This window comes from Ptychodera flava, chromosome 8, assembly GCF_041260155.1.
Source record: "Ptychodera flava strain L36383 chromosome 8, AS_Pfla_20210202, whole genome shotgun sequence".
NCBI classification, from domain to species: domain Eukaryota; kingdom Metazoa; phylum Hemichordata; class Enteropneusta; family Ptychoderidae; genus Ptychodera; species Ptychodera flava.
Window position 1 is genome coordinate 45,312,852 of NC_091935.1, and position 21,581 is coordinate 45,334,432.

Sequence of the window (21,581 nt, forward strand, 5' to 3'; positions counted from 1 at the left end):
ACGTATGTTGGTGTAATTCTCACCACTTTGTTTTTATTTGGTGTTTTCCATGTCCAAGGTTTCCACCATTTTGTATTTTCATCACTATCATCACTTCTCATACTTGTTGATCTTTTGATACCAGCAATGGAGCGTCGTTTCTTTGATGCTAGAGACCTCAGCTGATCAGTGAGACCAAAGTCTGCTTCCATAGCACTAGCACAGCGTTTTCTGCTCTTCAAACTCAGCTGATCTGTGAGACCAAAATCTCCCTCCATGGCACTGGCACGGCGCTTTCTGCTTTTCAAATTATTTTCATAGCATTTCACAAAACTATTTTCTGCACTTCCAGAACTTCTGTTAGCATTGTCAGCATCAGGATCTTTTGTAGTTTCCATGACAGCAGACAAGGTATCCTCATTCACAACCACTGTTTCCGTGGAAACTACTATACCAGCACGTGTTGATGGTGAAGTTGTTTGTTCAAACCTACTGTCTTTCTGCCCTTTCCTCTGGTTACCATGACTACTGGGTCCTCCACCCTCAGTTTCAGACTCTTTGTTACCCTGTGTTGCACTGTCATGGAAATCACTATCTTCTTGTCCTTTTGCCTTTTCAAGTTTTTTAACCTGGAACGAGACAATGTTGACATCACTTCAAAGTCATTGATATTTTCTGCCTGGGAGCAGGTGTTCATCAAGAAGTTTATATGCAGACACTGGTAGCTGTGGAGACAGAGGCAATACAATTGATAGGTAGCTTGACTTAAAGTTTATCTGTAGAAACTAGAAGCTGTAGAGACCGAGTCAAAACCATTAACAGATAGCTTGACATAAAGTGATCTTGTTTGAAAAATCAACTTTCTGTAAATAAAAATAATTCTTAGCTATGACTACTGAAAACTGAAACTACGTTAACCACTATAATACTGATACAGAGTCTATACTCACAAAGTCACTTCTGAAAATTCAGTGACTGTCTAAGGAATTTTCCAAGACCTTTGTAAGTCTTTATTGTGGGTGGATAATCAATTCCCAGGACTTTCGAGGACTCAATTTCGTTTTCAAGGACTTAACCAGGACTGTCCAGGAAGCTTTCAAATTCAAGGACAATTCAGGGTGTCTGGATCCTGCTGACAGTAGATAGCTATCAAAGTGTACAGACACTAGCCTGGTGGAATGAGACTTGCAAATAACAACGCAGCTAATATGCTATGTATGCTGTTACCAGTCAGTTTTCATTATAAAATATAAACCTCAGTGACAAGGTTTATCTAACTTTGCTGAAAAATTGAAAATAATGATCTACCTGATTTAAAATATTATATTTCAATTGTTGGCTGAAAATAATAAGTAATATTTTAATGCTTTTTACTGAGTTTATTTGTTTATAATTATACAATGTATTCTCATACATTGCTGTGTCTCTTTGTTTCTTGCTGCTCCAAATTAAAGCTCTAGCTGTATATTTTGGCTATTTTTTCAGAACTTTGGTTTTGTGGTTTCCTTACACTTTCTGCATTCATAGACTCCCGAGAACAACGTTTTTCTTGAGGGTCTATGCTGCATTGAATCCCTAAACTGTAATTTAGTACCAAGTATTTAGTATATCAACACAACCTATATGAGTATAATCTCCATTGTTATTGTTGAAAATTGTATTCAAATCTTGACTAGAATTCATTAGTAAACAATAAACAATGATCACTACACACATACAAGCTGTGTTGACAAAAAAATACTCAAAATTTCAGCATGACAAACGGACTAGGGTCAGACACGGTAGTTGATATACATAAGCAGAATACTGAAAAACTTGCCACAAGTTACAGCTTATGTCCCTTTAAATCGTAAGTAATGACTCATAGACAAAGTCATTTTGATCCATGTAAGGATCAAATTTAATATTGTCAATAAGTGCATCATTTCAAAGGATAGATAACACAATATGACATTGTAATGGAATCATATCACAAACTTACGTAAAATATGAAGGTGCATTACTGTCATTTTGTGGAAATTGACTAATTTTCCTGTTTTTATCAACTTCATTTTCTTATTCTGTACTCTGAAGCTTGTTGGAAAATTTTAGCACGCACTAGTACTGCGACTGCTGAGATGAGAATTACAATGCAAATTTGAGATACAAATTCATTTTGGTAGCATGTTATGGCATTTTATGGCATAGTTTATTCAAATACAGGCCATACTACTCTTCATGAAATGGAACTATGTATTGGATTATTGTGCATGTTTGTCACATATATACTAAATAAATCAACAGACATTACAGTAAATGCCCCTTTGATGTACAGATGACTGGTTTGGTTTAGTTTAGAACAGAATGGTTGCTGAGGTTTTACTTACTTGTTCATCAATACAACGGAACTGCCATGGCCACTTGACATTGTAGAGGAACTGACGCAGATCAAAGCGATTATCGTCAGGACTGTAGGACTCTGCATGGTAAGACGGCGTCAAAGTTGTCATTTTGTGACGATTAATTGAATAGCTTCGGAAGAATGTTTCACTTTACTGGCAACCTGGTATTAAAAAAAGCAAAATGAGTCAGTTTCAAAATAAATATCATCATAGAGAAAATAAAGCACTTGATATCACAGAGACTTCCTGCCAATCACCACTAGTTTGCCATTTCAACCAAAATTCTTGCTAACAACAATGGACGACTGTTCTTTATATCAAGATATCACAAAGGGAATGTTTTCTTAAATGTTTAAAATGTTTGATTTTATTGAAGTTGATAGGAGGAAGTATTAAAGAGGCACTCCACTTGGTAATATTTTTAAAACACATTTTTTTAATGCCAACGGTCGATATTTGACGTGGCGACTCCGCGCGGATCGCGAGATATCGATAAAAACATGTCATTTCCCGAGCGTATTTTTCACATCCCGAAGTTTTACGATCGTTTCTGGTTACGACCCGAAATCCCCCGAAAGTGTGTTGTTGTGCTGATTGACGATATTCTAGGGAGTCCAAAAACGTTCGAATGACGCAATTAATTTACTTCCCACTGCGATGACTTTATATACATCATTATCAATGCCCTTACCTCAGGTAATTCTTTTTTAAAACTTCTCCTTAGTTTTTGTCGTTTTCATTATTCTCAATCAGTTGTATTAGATTTTTAAACAATACCACATAGATATCAGTTTTTACGTGTAAAATATTAGTTGCCTCTGATGACTACATTTTGTCGTCTGCCACACAGTTACGCGTGGCTCGATACATAGCGGCCGCCGCGTGTGGTATGCCCGCATACAGCGCGGTGGCCGCTATTTATCAACCGCACGTATCTGTGCTAGTCACCTATGCGAATTCTGGTGGAATCAGCAAACTTTGTTTTTCGTTTTTTGCCGAGTCAGTAAGACTCAGCTTTCTCCCATGGGACATGACCGATCACCGACGCGAGTGGTACTGCTGTGGCGTACAGCAGCGTCAGTATAGACTCGTACTCCATAGCTTAGTTGACAATGGCCCCAGTGCCGAACGTTCTATGTTCGGAAGCTGAATTCAGGTGGGCCACGGAATTCAAACTTTATCTTTTTTGAGGACATGTTTTTATCGATATCTCGCGATCCAAGCGCAGTCGTCATGTCAAATATCGACCGTTTGCATTAAAAAAATGTGTTTTAAAAATGTTACCAAGTGGGAGTGCCTCTTTAAGAGCCCTCATTGTAAATGAAGTGCTGTTGGATTGACTTTTGCTTAGCTTAACTAATATATGTGATCACATCATATCAACAGGCAGTTGGCTCTATCATACCAACAGCACCTTGCGTCATTAATGGTGTAGCCATTGAACTTACTAAGATGATCTCTTTCAGTAAAATCTGCTAATTCCAGGTTTTTTTTTGCTAATGGCCAATATTGCACTCTAGTAACAGTGGAAGAGTAGCAATCAGTGCTTTTGTCGACTGACACTTTGTTAGAGGTTACTTTCTCCATCAAAGATAATCATAAAATATTTGCATCTGATATAATACTGTATAGCACTAATATCAACATAGTTTTACTGTAGTTTGCTTTTCAGTTTATTTCTATGCCATATGAATTTTACATATTGCTTACTTTAATAATATCATCTCATCGAATTTTGCTTAGAGGTAAAATCTCCACCATGGTGCACTGAAGCAATGACACATCAAGGCTGACAGATGATCAACCTACCTGTTTTGGAGTACAAGTATCTTTCCACAGATGAATCAATTTACAAAACATACTGTACGGTCCACACTTCGACATCTTGCGTAATCTTCCATAAACTGATAATTCCTTGTACGTCATTCCCATATCTTCCTGCAAAATGCATAAATAATAAACATATACATCAGTTTTGCAATTTACTGAGTAAGTGTCACAGAATTTGCCCACCCTTTCTTTGTGTAGACATCCATCTGTTCCACAGGACACAATGGAATTGGGCCAAACCATGGTGATGAAAGGGTTTATTATGCCTCTAGCATTGATACATGATGATCACATCCAGTGTTTATCTTACCTCATCAGTCTGGGCAATTTGTCCATCCAAGAGTGGTTCTAATTCTGCAGTGGGTGGTGCCTTCAGAATTCTATCAGTACAGATACAGAATTGTCTCATGAATGACTGAGTCACAGCTTGATGTTATCATTACGATGAAAGGTTTAATAATGAACAAAATTGTATAACAACAGATTAAACTTCATGATATGCAAAGACATTACTTTGATTAATCCAACCAAATCTTAAGGAGAAATTCTTGATAGAACTAGTAGTTTATTCATTTTAAAAAACACTATACTAATATCTGCATTTTGGTAATCTCTTGACTGAACACAGTTATGAATTGGAAATTTATTGAACAGGAACATTTTAGCCAGATATCTTCAGCAGATTTGATTCATAAAAGTGTAACATGCATGTCCACTGTAAGTCACATTATCATGGAAAACAAAGACTTTTGAAAAATATGTATTTTTCTTTCAAATCTGACAATGTATCCTTTGTTTGATATGTGATCTCACTTGCCCTTACAAAATTGGTGACATGGATTATTAAAATCGGTTGATTCAATTGATATTTTCACTTCTGAACTCAACTGATGATAAATTGCATTTTCAACTGTGAAACATGACTGACACACAGCATTTTCAACTTATGTACTGCAATGTACATGTACCAGGTGAAACACCTTCCTTGTACAATTGGCTCTCTGTAAAATATGATGTAAGTGTTCTGATTGTGACTCAAGTCACAGAGAGTTGTACTGATTGGCTAGTTTGACTCACCTCTGAAGGGATGGTAGATTAAATTTATCCTTGGCATAGATAATAAATTCCTTCAAGTCAGTTTTGCTGATGCCTCCAATAGGATTGATATCCGCACTGGAACAATCATACTTGGTGAAGTAACCACGCAAACTGAAATCAAACACACAATTTGGATTTCAAGAAACATCTAAATCCTCTCTTTGCATTGTCATAAGCAGTGCATACTTGCATTTATGGATATAATCCTTGAATTCAAAGTTAATGCATATATCCTTGTTGAGTTGACATTTCAACAAAAATGAAACAAGATCAACACTAAAACTAAAATAAAAGTTGAACTAGATGTTGCAATTATACATGAAGGAAGGTGAAATAGTTTGGCTATTTTTTTTCTTGATGGTTTTTGATTCAATCATACCTCTCATCAACATTAGCTGATCCTAACACCAGTAAACCACCACCAGCTCCTCTGGACCATAATGTCAACTGAGCAAACATGTAGGACATCAGCATTCTCATGCGGGCCTGAAACACAAATATAAAAAAAAACTTGTTTAAAAAGTCATACACGGTCTATAGCATCAACATATTCAGTGGATATCTCTCTGACAGTTATATTGATGTATTAAGCTCTCAGGTAATGTCAGGTTTCTTTATAAATATAAATACAATTACAATTACGATTACAATTACCTTATTTAATTAAAAGTCTTGTTGAATCCCTAAACCAAGCTACATTGTGCTGAGAGTGAAGAGTCACAGTACCTATTCACTTTACTCCATATTTGTATGGCAGCTTGTAAAATCTTTCAATTTACCAGCAAAAGAGAATTTCAATTCTGTTCCTTTCTTATTGCTTTCTGCAGAATTTGATTTTTTCTAAGATCTTAAAACATGCGTTTGTAAGTCTTGGTAATTTTCATTATTATAATCCAAAGTAACAGTACACTATCACAGAGTCAAGAGATCTTTTGACAGGTAAACATTCAGGTGTTATGACATTTTATTTTTTTTCATGTACCGGTACATCAAAGTTTCATCAACGTTTGGTGTATCAATGAAATATTGAATAAAGAAAGGCTGTGTAGACATTAAAATGATGTAATGGCATTAGTGTGAAATTGTAGACTGTTACTAGAGTAAACATCAAACATGCAACACATGCATGCTACTGCTGACATTGATTTGAACAAAACCCAGGTTTGAGCATGTTTACTGCTGCTGCTGGGTGGTTACAATAAAACACAGGTGATGGCTAAGTACTATTTTTGTATTCTAGTTTACAAATTTCTTGAAGTCTTGTGAAAATTTGGAACTGTGATGTCATTTGGATTCAAATCAATCCTTTCTCACAGTATTACAAATATATCAAAGACTTTTGGATGTTTGGCAGAAATCACTCAATATCTTGATGTTCAAATATTCTAATGATGACAGATGATATTTGGTATTTTTGTGTTTATTCCCTTTATGTTAGGCAGAGAAACAGAGATGTGTTCAACTGAATGATAAACTGATTTTGCTCTAAAATTCACTCTCCAAATCTTTCTTTTCTTCAAATCTTATCATTTTTATTCATACTATTTCAAAAAACAACTTGAAATTTTTCATAAGATGTAGCTGTATGACAGTGCCTAATTGTGTTTCAATCTAAAGAACGCTGAATTTTGCTTAACCAAAACATGATAAGTGAACACGTTTTAAGAATTGAATTATATTCAAATCCCAGCTAAATCACACCAGTGAATGTATGAAAACAATTGTTAAATTTCAGGTCACTGTTTTTTCAGAATATGTAGGTTCAACATTTTTATGATAAAACAGGCCACATTATGTAAATCAGTAGATGAGTTAAGAGTCCATCTTACCTGTACATTCTGTAAGGCTAAATTTTCTCTAACCACCACCTCCATGAACTTTGAACTTTGGTACTTTGCCAGTCACAGTGGAGAAAACACTAACTGCGGCATTCACTGCTGTATCTATGGTGATCCCTAGATGGTAGCTGAGGGCAAAAACACCAAAATTATATTTCATTTCTTACTCAGTAGAATAAGAGGAATTCTGCTTTATAGCATAGTACATCCAGCATACCTGATATGAAAAGTGAGAAAAACTACAGTACGGCAGTCTGGCCAAATTAAGGATTGGAAATAGTCAAGATGACAAGATTGGTTACTGTATTGGTTTTCAGACTTGTTTCAAATTAACAAAACAAATGACTTCAAATCTGAGATAGAAGCACAGCTGAATTGAATACATCGATGTTGCTTTCAGTGTTCATGCAGTGTTCATACGGACTGTCAGTAGTGTTGGTATCACCCTTTACATTCTGCTTGGTCATGAACTATAAACTCACTGAAAGAGTTTGTGAAGACTAGTTTATGTAAATGTTACTGGGGTTCTCTAGTCTATCATACCTGGCATCCCTTATGCATGTCAACACTGTCATACAGTAGTAGGAAACTGCAGAAATCATGGCAGAGTTCCAAAATCATTTAGTAATTCTCTCCGACCATGGCAGAATCCACAACTTATGAAAACTATTGACAACTACAACTGCAGAAACGTGTGTACTATCAAGGTTTTCAGTGATCATCATTTTCCTAACTTCATTTTAATGGCCAATCGACGGCAAATTTTTCATTGTCATGTCAATCCATGTCATCCATGTCATTTCATGGATAATTTTTCTTTTCACACTTAACAAATTCCTTGGCTTCACTTGAGGTCTTATCTCAGGGTTACACTTTGAAATTTTAACAGGAAACTCAACCAATCCCTTCCATTTTCTTAGGAGACACCATATTGAGTCATATTTTTCATATTGTAGCTGTAAATTCAAAAGTGGGAACACTCAAATAGATATTCACTTTTATGATGATGAATGATGATGAATGTTACTGCCCTAAAACAATGAATACCAATGAATCCACAAAGCTTTCACAGGAAGATTTCTGACAGATTTGTTTCTGAGGTGTACCTGACCTAAATATACAGACATATGTTAGTACATTTGTGTTCTCTCGCATCACTTCTTGCTATGGAAAACTGTTTCAAAATAATCCATAACATTTCAGCTAAGTGTCAGATATAGCTTACAGTACACAGAAATTCAGGCCATGCTATTACAAACAGCCAAAGAGTCTGAAATCTTCTTGACAATGTAGTTAATCACCAATCATAGGCAAACAATAAATATGACAGGTGTTGTACTGTGTATTCAATATATCATATTCTCACCTTCCAATGTCTTCTGCTAATGATTTGGCTAGTTGTTTTGTGTCTTCAGATGAATTGACAGTGCCCATGTAACATGTTGTAAACACTCTTTTAGCTAGGTCTCTAGGATCTGACGGTGTGTAATTGGTGTCTCCAACTATCCTTCGTACATCGCGAAGAACATCGGTATCTGTAAAATTTATATTGGAGGTTACTTTTTTGCAAAGGAACATTCTGATCAATTGCAGTCAAGATGTAAAATAACATTTAGGAATCTTAATCATTTTTTCACCTGGCTTTAATAGAATGTATGACCTCTTTCTGTAATGTACCGTACTGCGACAGTGGCTGTCACTTACAAAGTACATGTACATGTAGCTGATCAAGTGCATGGCTAATACATGTAAAAGTCATAGGTCAAGGACAAGTACTGTTTGTGGCTTGGGATGAAAATTATGTTCTAATTGCCTAAGAGACTTATTCAAATTAATGCAAATCATATTGTATTGAATAGATTACAAGTAAATAATGAACGTAAGGATCCCTGCAAATTAGTGTTCTACTGACGTGCTCATTTATGAATGAATCATTTTGTGCGTTTTCACAATGGAGTACCTGATTGCAAACTGTAAAGAGCTTCATTAAATAAATATTTAATGCAGTTGATATCTTGATGTATACTTTGTATATTCAATGTAACTTTTTCAACACTCTGGATTCTTGACCTTGGAGTGACGTCAGTAGGTGAAATGCACGTGAGTGAGGTGAATGAGAGATCAGACGATACAGAAGAGTGGATGATAGAGAAATTGTGTGGAAAAAAGCGGAACTAAAAGTTATGTCATTTATGTATGTTGTAACTTTGAATATTGGTTTGACGGTTGAAATATCCAAACTTCAATTATTTGTTTTTACTGCGCTGTGACACAAAAATGACGTAAGAACCCATAAGTACTCAGATAGCCCAGTCCAAATGAACTTACTTCCATTCCTGACAGCATCACAGACGATATGACACATAGAAGCAACAATACAGGCTGTAGATGAGCTGTCAATGCCACCACTTAGTGGTAAGAAAAAGCCACCCTGAAATCAAAGAAATGACTTACTGACTGACTGACTTAGTACAAAATGTAGATAAATTGATAATGAACAGAAATGTGTGATTTAAACTTTTCACATTTGTACATAATGGAGTAGTTGGAGTGCCAAAATCAAGCTATAAAAGTGCTGACATTTTCTAAGTAAGAATGAAGTTGAGCATGTATGCCATACAAAGCAAGTTTCAATCCTTGTAGGAAAGACACTCAAAAGTTTTATGTTGGTTTAATCATGCTTGTTCAAAATAATGATTCATTGCTTTCATTGACATCATCAAAGATCCATGCACACCACCTTTCTAATTAGGATGTCTGAAATGTTGGACAATAAATTTGAATGCTGTGGAGCATACAGGCATTGCTTTCTACAGCAAAGAGCCAACACAATTTTGCATCTCTTACCCAATCATGATTATGAAACTATTGATGATCACACTTTACTTACAATGAAATAATTTCATGTCTTACCTGACCACTTCTTCTGAGGTAATCCCAGAGCCAGCATGCAGGACCAAAGGCTATCTCCTCGGGAACAGTCGCATATTTCCATTGAATTGGTTCAAATGATGGCTGTGCAACATCGCCCTCTAGTGACAGAGCAAAATCTACCTGTACCCTTGGATATCTGACTGACGTTGTAGCCTGCAAGACATGTACACAGTAGCTTTTGACTTAGCGTAAAATAAAAATAAAAGCAATAATTTAAAGATAAACATCAACTCATTGTGATACTGCCAAATATGGCTACCTGTCAGACATTGTATTTTGTTGTCATGACAACATTTCTGGAATTATTGCCTCAACTGAGTTGCGTAGAAGCTGGAGCAAGGAAGACAATACCATACTTGAGTCAAATTTATTCCAGATATGTCCAAAGTTGGCTCTCATGCAGTGTATATTTACATGTAGATGTCCTGAAGCACAGTTTCAGACTCAAAACACTTAACATTATTATTTGCTTTCAGAACACTTTCCAATGAATAAATTTCTAATGACAAACTATCCATTAATGTTTATGAATTTCAAATTCTTACCTGCACACATCTGCTCGAGAATTCTCCTCTAAAAGCTCTCACATCTTCTAAATCAAGCACAGCTGTGCATACTTCCTTTATATGCAAAAAAAAGGAAAACAAAAACAGGTTGACAAAAATTGAGTGCAAAAACAAAGAATTTTAGGTTGTCAGCTGAATGTAAACATCTTTGAAATATACTGGTATCAATGAATATTTGACACAAACATTAACTGTGAGAAAATTACAGAATTGCAAGTATATTAGTCAGTTTTCACAGTTATGTCAGCATTGACTGTTCGCTGTTTTCTTTGATGCCCCAATAAGACAAGAGAATACTTCTTAAAATCTGTCATGATCTTAGATGACATGATTGTATCAGCCCTTGGCCGGTATATATGTAAAATCCACAGCTGAATTAGTTGTTGAAATGTTTGAGAAGTTGTCGCCTACAGGGATTGCTTGTTAAAATTGATTATCTTGTGGCCATGAAAAGAGTTTTGAGGCATTTCTGTTCATGTAAAATTAGTTTGTTAACTTTACCAGAAAGCTATTGCTGTTTATTATGTTACACTGAAATCTAAACACAGTAAATGAATTATCTATCTGGCTAATGTGATGAACAACATATGTGCAGAAACTAAAGAAAGAAATCTCATTGTAATAAAGTATACGCTACATTGTAAAAAAGTGAAAAAAAACAAGGAGAGCATTTGTAAGTGCATGTGAGCTATTGTCTCTGGTATACGCCGCTTCTGCTGGATTTGTTAATGGTGGATTTCTGTGACTATCCATGCCTAGGCAACATATACAAACATCTACTAGTGCTTTACAGTAGTTAAAACTATCTACTGTTGATTGACCAATCAGAGTGCTCAATTCAGGGTGTTTTATCTACTCGTAAAGCCTTGGTCACCAATTCCAGAAACGAATGACAGCGCTGTAGTAAGGTACTGTCCAATCAAAGTGAACATGTCATATTCTGTAGACATCTGGTACGTTTTAATATTCAAATTTGGTAACACAGCGGAAACCCAGCTGCAACACAAAATCTGCTGTGCCCTAGGGCTTTATATAATGTGCCCTAGGGCATTTATAGGATGTTCCATTACATTGAAGGCTATTTCAACAAATAAAAGTTTTAATTCATATCCTAAACATGTTACATTGACAAAGGGGATGGTTGCGTAAACACATTGAAAACGAAAATATATCAGTTAGGGGCGATAGTTTTTAAGTCGGATAAACCCTCATACTCGGGCTCTTCTGGTATATAAAGTCCAACCCTACGATAAATGTCTCGCCTGCGGCCTCGACATTTTATCGTTGGGTTGGACTTTATATACCAGAAGAGCCCTCGTACTCCGGGCTTTATCCTATACATAATATTCCTACTGATAAAAAACAATCTCCATACAAGTTGTAGAGGGGTGATATTATTTAGGGCCATTGCTTGATTAAAGATACTCACCACTTCATTGATAGAAAACTGTTCTCCCTGTACGGCAATTTTACCATTCATACAAATCATACTTCCTCCGTCGAAGTACACTCTTTCACCATCACATCCTCTCAGTTTGAAAACATGTAAATACCACCGCACTAAAACATAATGTGATCAGTGAGTGAGTTGTGATGTCCATGGATTAAGTGTTGATTTTCTCATATGCCAATGACTGTATCAGTGTCTTGTGGAACATAGTTCTGATATGGCAGGATACACCTTACCAATATCATGAGTCTGAATCTTATAAAGAAATATCTGTATGTTCCTATATTACATGAATGACACACTTAAGCATTTATGTAATATATTATTCACCTGACTATATACTAGGATGTCTACTGTACATGTGATAATGTTCCATACACTTCCCTGCATATCAAACCCTTGTAATGCTTTGTAAAATTTACCTTTAACATTGCAGATTTGATTAAATCCACCTTCTGGTATGCTTTCCTCAGTTCATGATGACTTCCGCTTGCATTTGTGAATATCTCCACACCGTCAAGACTCATATCAACGTGTGGACTGTCATCAAAACAAATACAAGTTAGTTCTTGATGGCAAAGTCCTCTAATTTACATCATTTTCTGATTGAGTCAATAACAGCATTTTGCTCAACTTATTTTAGCACAAGTACAGAATCTAAAATTTTCTTGAGTCAAAGGGCACACAGGTCCTCGATATAACAAATAGAGTTTTTGTGTTGGCCAATTTGACCAGACTTTATACTGAACAAATGGATGGTAAATGCATCAGCAGGTATTTTTGACCAATTTGTTGTTCAAAAGAGTCAGACATTTGAAAACTGGCAACTATGTAAGTACATGTATGTCTATTGTCAGTCTTATTGTCAACAGTAAAACATCTCTCAGTCAGAGAGATCATGATTTCTAATACAAACACTTCTTTATAAGAATCTATTAAAAAGTCCTTTTTATTAGTGTGTCAAATAAATTCAAACTATGTTAGAAGACAGTAACCATTGTTTGACAAGATAGTCATTGCTTCTTGGGCTACACTGTCTCTACATGAACAGATAGCCATTGTTTGAGCTTGGTAATCATTGCTTATAATGGTTACTTTGGTTAAACAACTTATTGAGTAAAGTAACTATTGTTTGAACTAGAACCATTTTGTGAATAATACTACCACTGCTTGAACAAAGCATAGACCTTGGAGTGGAAGACAGTCTATGAACAAAGTCACCATCAATGTACAAGACTTTCATGGCCCTGATATTGTGTTGACAATGACCTTCCATTGTGCTTTTGGCAGCAAGGGGGCCAAAAAGTAAAACTTCATAGTATCATATGTATAATAATGCGCCTGATCTCAAAAGGGAGCTGAAGGCGCAGGACAAAATACACTATTCTCTAAAAAAAATGTGTTGAGGACATGGCAGAATGAAATATGTGAATCCATATGGCATAGGTTGACAGAAGGACTTTTCCAAGTTTTTGGTCCTGAGTGGGATAAAGACCTTTCACCAAAGGATTTTGTGGCAACACGGTATTCTAAAAAGACGTGTGTCAGATGAAGAACGTAGGTGTCTTGAGGGAGTATACCGGTACATTTGCCACATAAAGTACATAAGAGTGTACTTGCTTTGTTTTGGAAATAGTGTTTTGAAAAGTCAGATCATGGTCGTTAACCGTCCATGGTCAGATTTTCACTGTAGAATGGAAATTGTGAATGTTGAGATTTTTGGATTGAGCACGTCTGTGTACAAAACGGAAATATATCTGTCGGTCAACGCACTGTCTGTTTTGATTGTTGACGTATTTTTGTTCATGAAGTTTGACTGTTTTATTGTCATATCAATAGTCATTCAAGGACTGTTCTTTATGCCTGCTTGTATCCATCTTAAGTTCCAAATGAACATCAATACCTTCTAGACACCCAGAGTTCTTCACAGATTTCAGAGCCAATACAAGTATCAAGTGTTGATATGACACCATCACCAATGGGTACAGTTCTCTGTAAGGAAAGCACAAATGATTACACAATGATATCAAAATGAAACTATCAAACTTACTGGTGATAAGACAGATGGAATTCCGAATTATTGTGAATATCTACACTTACAATTCTACAAAAATAATATAATTATTAATTTTATTCACTAAAAGGCTATCAGCAGAGTTCGCGTTTACGCAAAAATCGTGCGTATTTACGCATTGAAATTGAGTCTCTACGCATTTTTTTCATCATTATGCGTTTTCTATAGCAAAGGATAACACCGAAAGCACTCCCCACGACTGAGCTTAGGCGACAACCAGACGAAATTTGTTGCAACACATTTCTGTCAATCACTCATTTTGTGTGGAAAGTTTCGGATTCTCTGGGCGTTGTCTGAAAAATCAGCATCGTAGTCCACACAATATCACGTTAGGCACGTTATCATGTCAGCTGTGCCTATGAATTACGTTGCTAATTTTCAGGCGAGCGATAGTTTCTGAAAGTGAGTGATTGACAGAATGTTGCGACAAATTATATAAATGCCAACCGTGCACGATCATCGCGTAGTTCCCAAATTTTGATCAAGCACACATGCAGCATGGCGTCGAAGCAGACAAATCTGTTTTAATTTCTTTCAACTTTGCTCTACGAGTCCGGGAAAAAAATGATTCATTGGTAGAGCTCGTCGGAATCCCGATAAATTTTGAAGGTACTGCAGAAGTGTCTGGATGGTAACTGGTCGTTCAGGCACCAAGTCGTTTCGGCCCAAGTCGTTTCGGCCTCTCACTTTCCGGTCCCAAGTCACTTCGGCACCGCAACCCAAGACGTTTCGGCATCTGTGTTTCGATTTTTTTTCAAACTATTTAGTAATTGACTGATCCGTCATATTCGTAAGCGTGACCTTTGCGTTCTGACCAGTACTTTATGTGCATTTTGTGTGAATTTTGCCGTGCTGTTTCCTCACCGCTTTCAAACTTTTTCCGTGTCGGCGGCTATTGATATCGATAAACTTGTGTCACAGATTTGAAAATGATATGAAGTTTTTTCTTACGGTCTCTTCCCATGTTCTCACAAAGATTAAGCATGTACGTGAATATTAGTTGACACTATACTTTTTAGTACTTTGATTTGTAACATTACGCTCCAGCACTAGTTCCCACAGGTAGCCTTCAGCGGTGTCGAAACGTCTTGGGTTGCGGTGCCGAAACGACTCGGACTTGGGGCCTGAAATTGGAAGGCCGAAACGTCTTGGGCCGAAACGACTTGGTGCCGAAACGTCCAAAACCGTCTGGATAAGCTGCCATAACTCTAACTTTTGGGTTGCCCGATGTGTTGTGACGGTTGCATGTATACCCTTCGCTGTTACGTTTCAACATTGTTCAAGTTGTTCGTTAAACTGTTTTCATTAAAATAATGTTACATCGTACAACCGAATATTAAGTGTAGGTTTATTCAACGGCACGTTGTATTTTGCTGTCAGTTTTTTCATCAATCGAGTGCAAAAGTGAAATTATGCACTCAAATCCAGCCATTACGCAATTTTAACAGACTAATGCGTATGCCGTACGCGAGGAGAAAAAAGTCACCGCGAACACTGTATCACCACAATACAATATATCACCATAAAATACTGGTGAGAAAATATATGTTGAGACTTCTGATTATAATTTGACACCATCATTTGTCCTTCAGTATCATAGTCAAGGGCAATACATTCTTGATTTATTAAGAATACCAGCTGTGATGTTACTATGATGGCCAAACCGAAGACTATGGATTCTGTACACAGGGCAATATTAATTTAATTTATCCTTAAATATGGAAAGATTAAATAAAATCCACCAACATTACATGTACCTGTACGGTAATCACTTTATAAATTCTAAATTCAGAACAATTGCCATCTCTTTTTGGTTGTTCCACCAGAGGTACATATGTCGTTCTTTCACAACTTTGAGTATGTTCTATGCATGAGTACATGTACATTGTTCATAGCCTGTTTTGTGCTGTGTTTGTCATATGTAATATAACTATGTACTTTTGACTTGTCAAAATGACTTTTGTCCAATCATTTTTGGATAACGGATGGGTATGATTGCTATAAATTCTAAGTTGATTCATTTGAGTCAAAATTTTGTGTATTAGCTAAACTACATTATTAATGAAAGTGACCAAACTTGACATGAAGCACATTCTAAGTGTGGCTTGTACAATAATAGTACATCTGAAGATACTGATTTCAAAGCAATAGTAGATACAGTGTCCACCATAACTCTGTACTATGATCATTGTGGATTTACAACTTGCATAGATGCAAGAAAGATATCCAAACTCAGTGAACTGTGACATCACATTACCTGGCCTGTGATCTCTGATATCATTCTTGGTAGGCAGTAATCTTCCACAGTGCGAATCTTTGCCCAACCTTTGAACCAGCGCAGTTCTCTGTAGTTGCCTTGGTTACACAGATCAATCTTGGGGCGAATAAGTAAGATTTTTCTTTTGGAAAGAAATGACAATTTAATTTTGAAGCAGTTACCTCCTTATTTGTATGTAATACAATATACATGAATATACCATCCACCAATTTTTCTAAACCCACGGTGAAGATAAAAGTTGAATGCATACTATTAGACTGCAAGTTGTTACACACACAAAAATTCATTTTGTGAAATCACATTTACAAATTCATTTAAAACTGGAACATTATTGAGAGCTGCTGGAAGGAAGTACACAAAGATAGCATGTGCTCTATCAGTAGGATCATTACAGAAGATGCATTACATGTAATCTATGAAAAGCTTACAAGATATGCATGAAATTTGTAGTTAAAAATACCCAGTATGCTTAATGTCAGATCAAACAAGATTTCTAAATCAAGCTGTGTTCAATGTCAATGAACAGTTGAACTATGGATGTTTATTTCTGAACCATCAAAATTACACTTAATATTGGTAAATGGCTTAAAAAAATAGCATAAATATAATAGAGAAATATTTGACAAAATTTATCCAAGGAGTTTGTTTTGGAGAAATGTCATACACTGGTATCTTAAAATGGATCCTATCATCTTTGAAGAGTAAGTGAAAAACAGAACAGTGCATGAAAACTGTAGATGTGTTCAGCTTACCGATTGACATACGGCACAGCTGAGCAATACAAACAGAATGCTCTAGTTTGATAATTTTGTAAAATTTGTTGACATTCAATAAATCAATCAAAACCATAGAGACTTCAAATGTATATGCAGTCTGATATGAATTTGTGTTATAAAACTAAACATGTTTACATTTTTTAAAGCAGTACAAGATACATTTGAATAAGTCAGTCAGCTACTTGTACCTTGTAATGATACCAAGTCTATGACAAACAGACACAGCAGTATAACATTTAATGCTACTTACTTGTTGAGGAATATTACCCTACAGTTGTAGAGAACATTCTTATGCATCACAGGCCTGAGAAAAACAGAAATGCTGTATTACTTTAAAAGTAGTAAGTCACAAAACTTTGTATGAATTCCATTATAAAATGAAATTGGATTTTCTACCGACACTGTTCCTGCTGTTATGATAACAAAATGATGATTAGGAAAAGTTGGATTTCTCTGCTCAAGTCAAATCTGCCAAGTTGAAATTTAACAGCATTCTCATAGCCGATTGATATAAAAAATTAATGAATTATTGAAAGAATAGTTTGTTAACTGCATTTGTTGTGTATGAGGAACAATAGAGTATGGTTGTAATTCACTCGCTCTATTATCCTAATAATCATTGCTTGACAGAAAATATTTTTGATAGTTACTATTCTGATGCATTTTAAGAGACTGACATTTTTCACAGTTTGATTTTGTTCCATCACTGTTCAGATAGTCAGAGCACATACATGTATTACAACTAACTATACCAAGTCCACTTCAAAAGTGAAATACAAGATGGTATTTTAATTGTCAGAATTGATATCTGACGCACATGTAGATATTACTGTATGATAACAATTCAGGATTTAACAAATATCCAATCTGATATACTTACATGCCAACATCACAGATGATATCTGTAGTGACTGGAGACTGCAGTAATTTGGCTAACACTTGGAATGAATGCAGACAGGTATCTGGTTCATGGAAATGATCAGAACAATTGTACCCGCTGGAAGTAGAAATAACAATACCAGAGATGTTACATCAATCTGATTACATGGGTTTCTTACAGGCTGAATGCATCTCATTGATACATTTGTGAAATCTGACAAGACCTGATGATTTGACTCGAATGATCGTTGTGGGGAAAAAAATATGTTTTCACCTTCATGTTTTTGCGAGAATAGAACTTTTTTGGCAAAGAGGGATTAGAGAGCTTGGCCTCTGTGTTGATCAGTAATCAGAATATTCTCAGGGTGCGCCTTGACTTTCATCCTTGATTGTGAAAGTGAATTATTTCAATGCAGTCCCTTACACATGGTGGTGGTGGCACCATTGTTTTAAAGTTTAATGATGGAAATTACAAGAGTTTATTTTTCAAGGTGCATGTTATCTCTTACTTTTTTTGCACATGATTGTACATTACACATAACTTATGCTTGATAGTCATGTTCTTTTCAATTTCAGAAGGTGAATGACCCTCTTAATAAAGTATTATCATAGGGCTGGAATCTGTTTCTAGCTCCCATGGTAATATAAAGTACCTTTTGAAAGTGTTCTCCACAATGCCTATAGATGTAGATGTTTACAAAAGCATGAGAAGCATTAGAACTGGAAGGTCTGTTTTCTACACCTGTAGGACATTGTTCAATTGAAAAATAGTTCATAAATATACTCTTTCCAACGTTTTGTGCCAGATATATCTTGAAGAACTTATCAGGCTAGAGGCTCTCATCAGGTCAATGCCGTTTGATGGTACCTCACTGGCCAAGTGTTCAATACATATATGTGTCTTGCTACATTTCTTACAAAGTGACCAATATCTTACCAGATTTCTAGCTCGGGTCCCAGTCTGTATCTTGCACCTCTAGACTTGGCTATCTCAATACCTGTGAACAGTTCAGAGATACAAACTTGGGTTCACCTAGAAAGTTCATCACTACCATATATTTTATTTGCAGATTTGGATATTTTAGGAAATTTTCAACCAGTCTGAGTACCCAAAAAGAATTCTTAACCTATTTAGAAGGGAAATATAACACTTTGGTAGAATTGTTTTAGAATTTTATGGTTGAAAAATTATTTTTTAAAAAAGTCTCAAAGTAAGGGTTGGATATTTTTATATGGCTTCAAATGAAAACTTTACAGCAGTATTGATTGTGACGATATGAGGTACTGTACAGTACAGCTGAATGGAGTCACGTGTATGTTGCAATTACAAAATGGAAGAAACTTAGTATACTCAGACTCATACTTTTTAAGATCCTTTCCAAATTTCCATCAAAGTCCATGGCCCACTGATTGATGGTACAAGTAGCCAAAGTAACTTTACGGCCCATCTTTGTAACTGGCAATGATCCTAAATACTACAACTTACAAAACCTGAAGAGAGGAAAAATCAGACATTGTTACAGTTACAATGCATGGATGAGCTGTGAAATGAAGGAGTGTGGATAAAATACATTTATTGTTTGAATATTGTATTGAAAGGAATATTGCAGTGAAATGCTGTAGCTTGGAGTCAAGAAAAATTCTCATAGGAACATGCATGCACAGTACAAAGTTCTTGAAAACACTCAGATGTTACCATTAGTATTCAAGGCCTAGTTACTGTGTGTACTGGTATCATGGAAAAGAAAGTACTGTTTCAAACAAATTAAATTGTTACTTAGGACACATTAAAGCTCCATAAGCTGTATCTTTTGGCTATTTTTTCAGAACTTTTGTTTTATGGTTTCCCTACACTTTCTGCATTGAATCCCTAAACTGTAATTTAATGCCAAGTATTTAGCATATCAACACAACCTATATGAGTATAATCTCCATTGTTATTGTTGAAAATTGTATTCAAGTATGGACTAGAATTCACTTGTAAACAATAAACAATGATCACTAGACACACACACAAGCTGTGTTGACAAAAAGAATACTCGAAATTTTGGGTCAGACACGGTAGTTGATATACAGAAGCAGATCAATACTGAAAAACTTGCCAAAAATTACAGCTAGGTATAGATAGAATCTTCTGAATTAACACCTTGTGTCACACAATAATGTCAAATACCTTCTATCACTCTACCAATGCCAAACATTTTATAAAACATTAAGTTCTTAATAAAACTTAGACATCTGATGACCTTTAATATGCATGTACATTGGTCATTATGTACATTATAGTTTTGCCTATTATTTTACTTTCTCCTGTCAATGGTAGATAGCAAAATGCAAAAGGTTCTCTTTGGCTGATTTATGGTATCAAGACCAAAAATAGATTGGGAAAAGATGGCCATAGATATCTTTAACATTTAGAACTACTACATTAATTTTTGCATGACTTCCCCTACGCCCTACACAAAACCATGGATGCCAAAAACAGAATCAATGTGCCAGACCTACGGCATTTAACACTCAAACTTGGTCTCGCTTTTACCTCTATTTGTCCCCTCATAGTCATATCAATTCTGTTTTGCTGCAATCCTATAGCCTGCCACTGGCCAATCCCTATGGTATTTGTTGCCCCGGGTAAATTGATATACACTGACAAAGGGACGAAGCTGCGAGATCACTGCCTGAAAATTTATCGAAACCATCGTTCCTGGAGCTAGGGTCAATGTGTAAACCACAACACAAATACGGTACGGGCGTTTTGTAATCGTATGTGGAAAAACAATGCCTTATATTGATGACCCTTTGTAGGCCAGTTGGAGTCACCTTTGCAGTGTACATCTGAAAACAAGGAACTTCATCACTGTGCTAAATCATTTTAGGGTTTATGGATAAATCACGGTCCAGGGACGACCGAGGCAAAATGTAGAGCGAGCACGTTTTATTCGCTTGTGGTTCGACACACGGCAAAGCCACAAAGCGAGTGCACAACGTAACCAGCGACTTATCTTTGCTCGTGAAAGACATTGTGACATGTTGTCAAGTTGACTACGATTGCGGCACAGACTTGGAGGGAGGAACAGCTATATTACCTGTACTGAGACAAGGGTGGCGAACTAACGAGAAAAGATCAATGGGCATGAGATTTCTTACTACCTGGCGATCGTCTCACTCCACAGCTTTGGCGTCGGTTTGACCTGTGACCTTTTACCCCTAGCAGAGTAGGTCACTGACTTGACCTACACTTTTGTGACTGTGTTTTCCGCAAAGTCATTGTACGTAGCTCTGATCTCCTACCTCAGAGTGACACGTCTAAGTGTTCTACAAAACCAGGCGAGTCGCGATGACATCGCTCTATCGCCGAGTTATCCGTATAAAATGTATAAAGCAACGTCCGCGTCGGCACGCGCTGTGCTCGAGCTCCACTGTTGAGGGCGCACATGGATTGTCAATGCGGGTGGACCCAGGGTGGACCATTGCGACCATTTGGTATCCTTTGGTTTG

The 21,581-nt window shown here is 36.2% G+C and overlaps 1 pseudogene; it reads right to left on the reverse strand.

Annotated features, from left to right (window-relative positions):
- Positions 1-474: 474 nt before the first annotated feature.
- On the reverse strand, positions 475-21,301 carry LOC139139421 (glutamine-dependent NAD(+) synthetase-like; annotated as a pseudogene).
- Between the last annotated feature and the right edge of the window lie 280 nt (positions 21,302-21,581).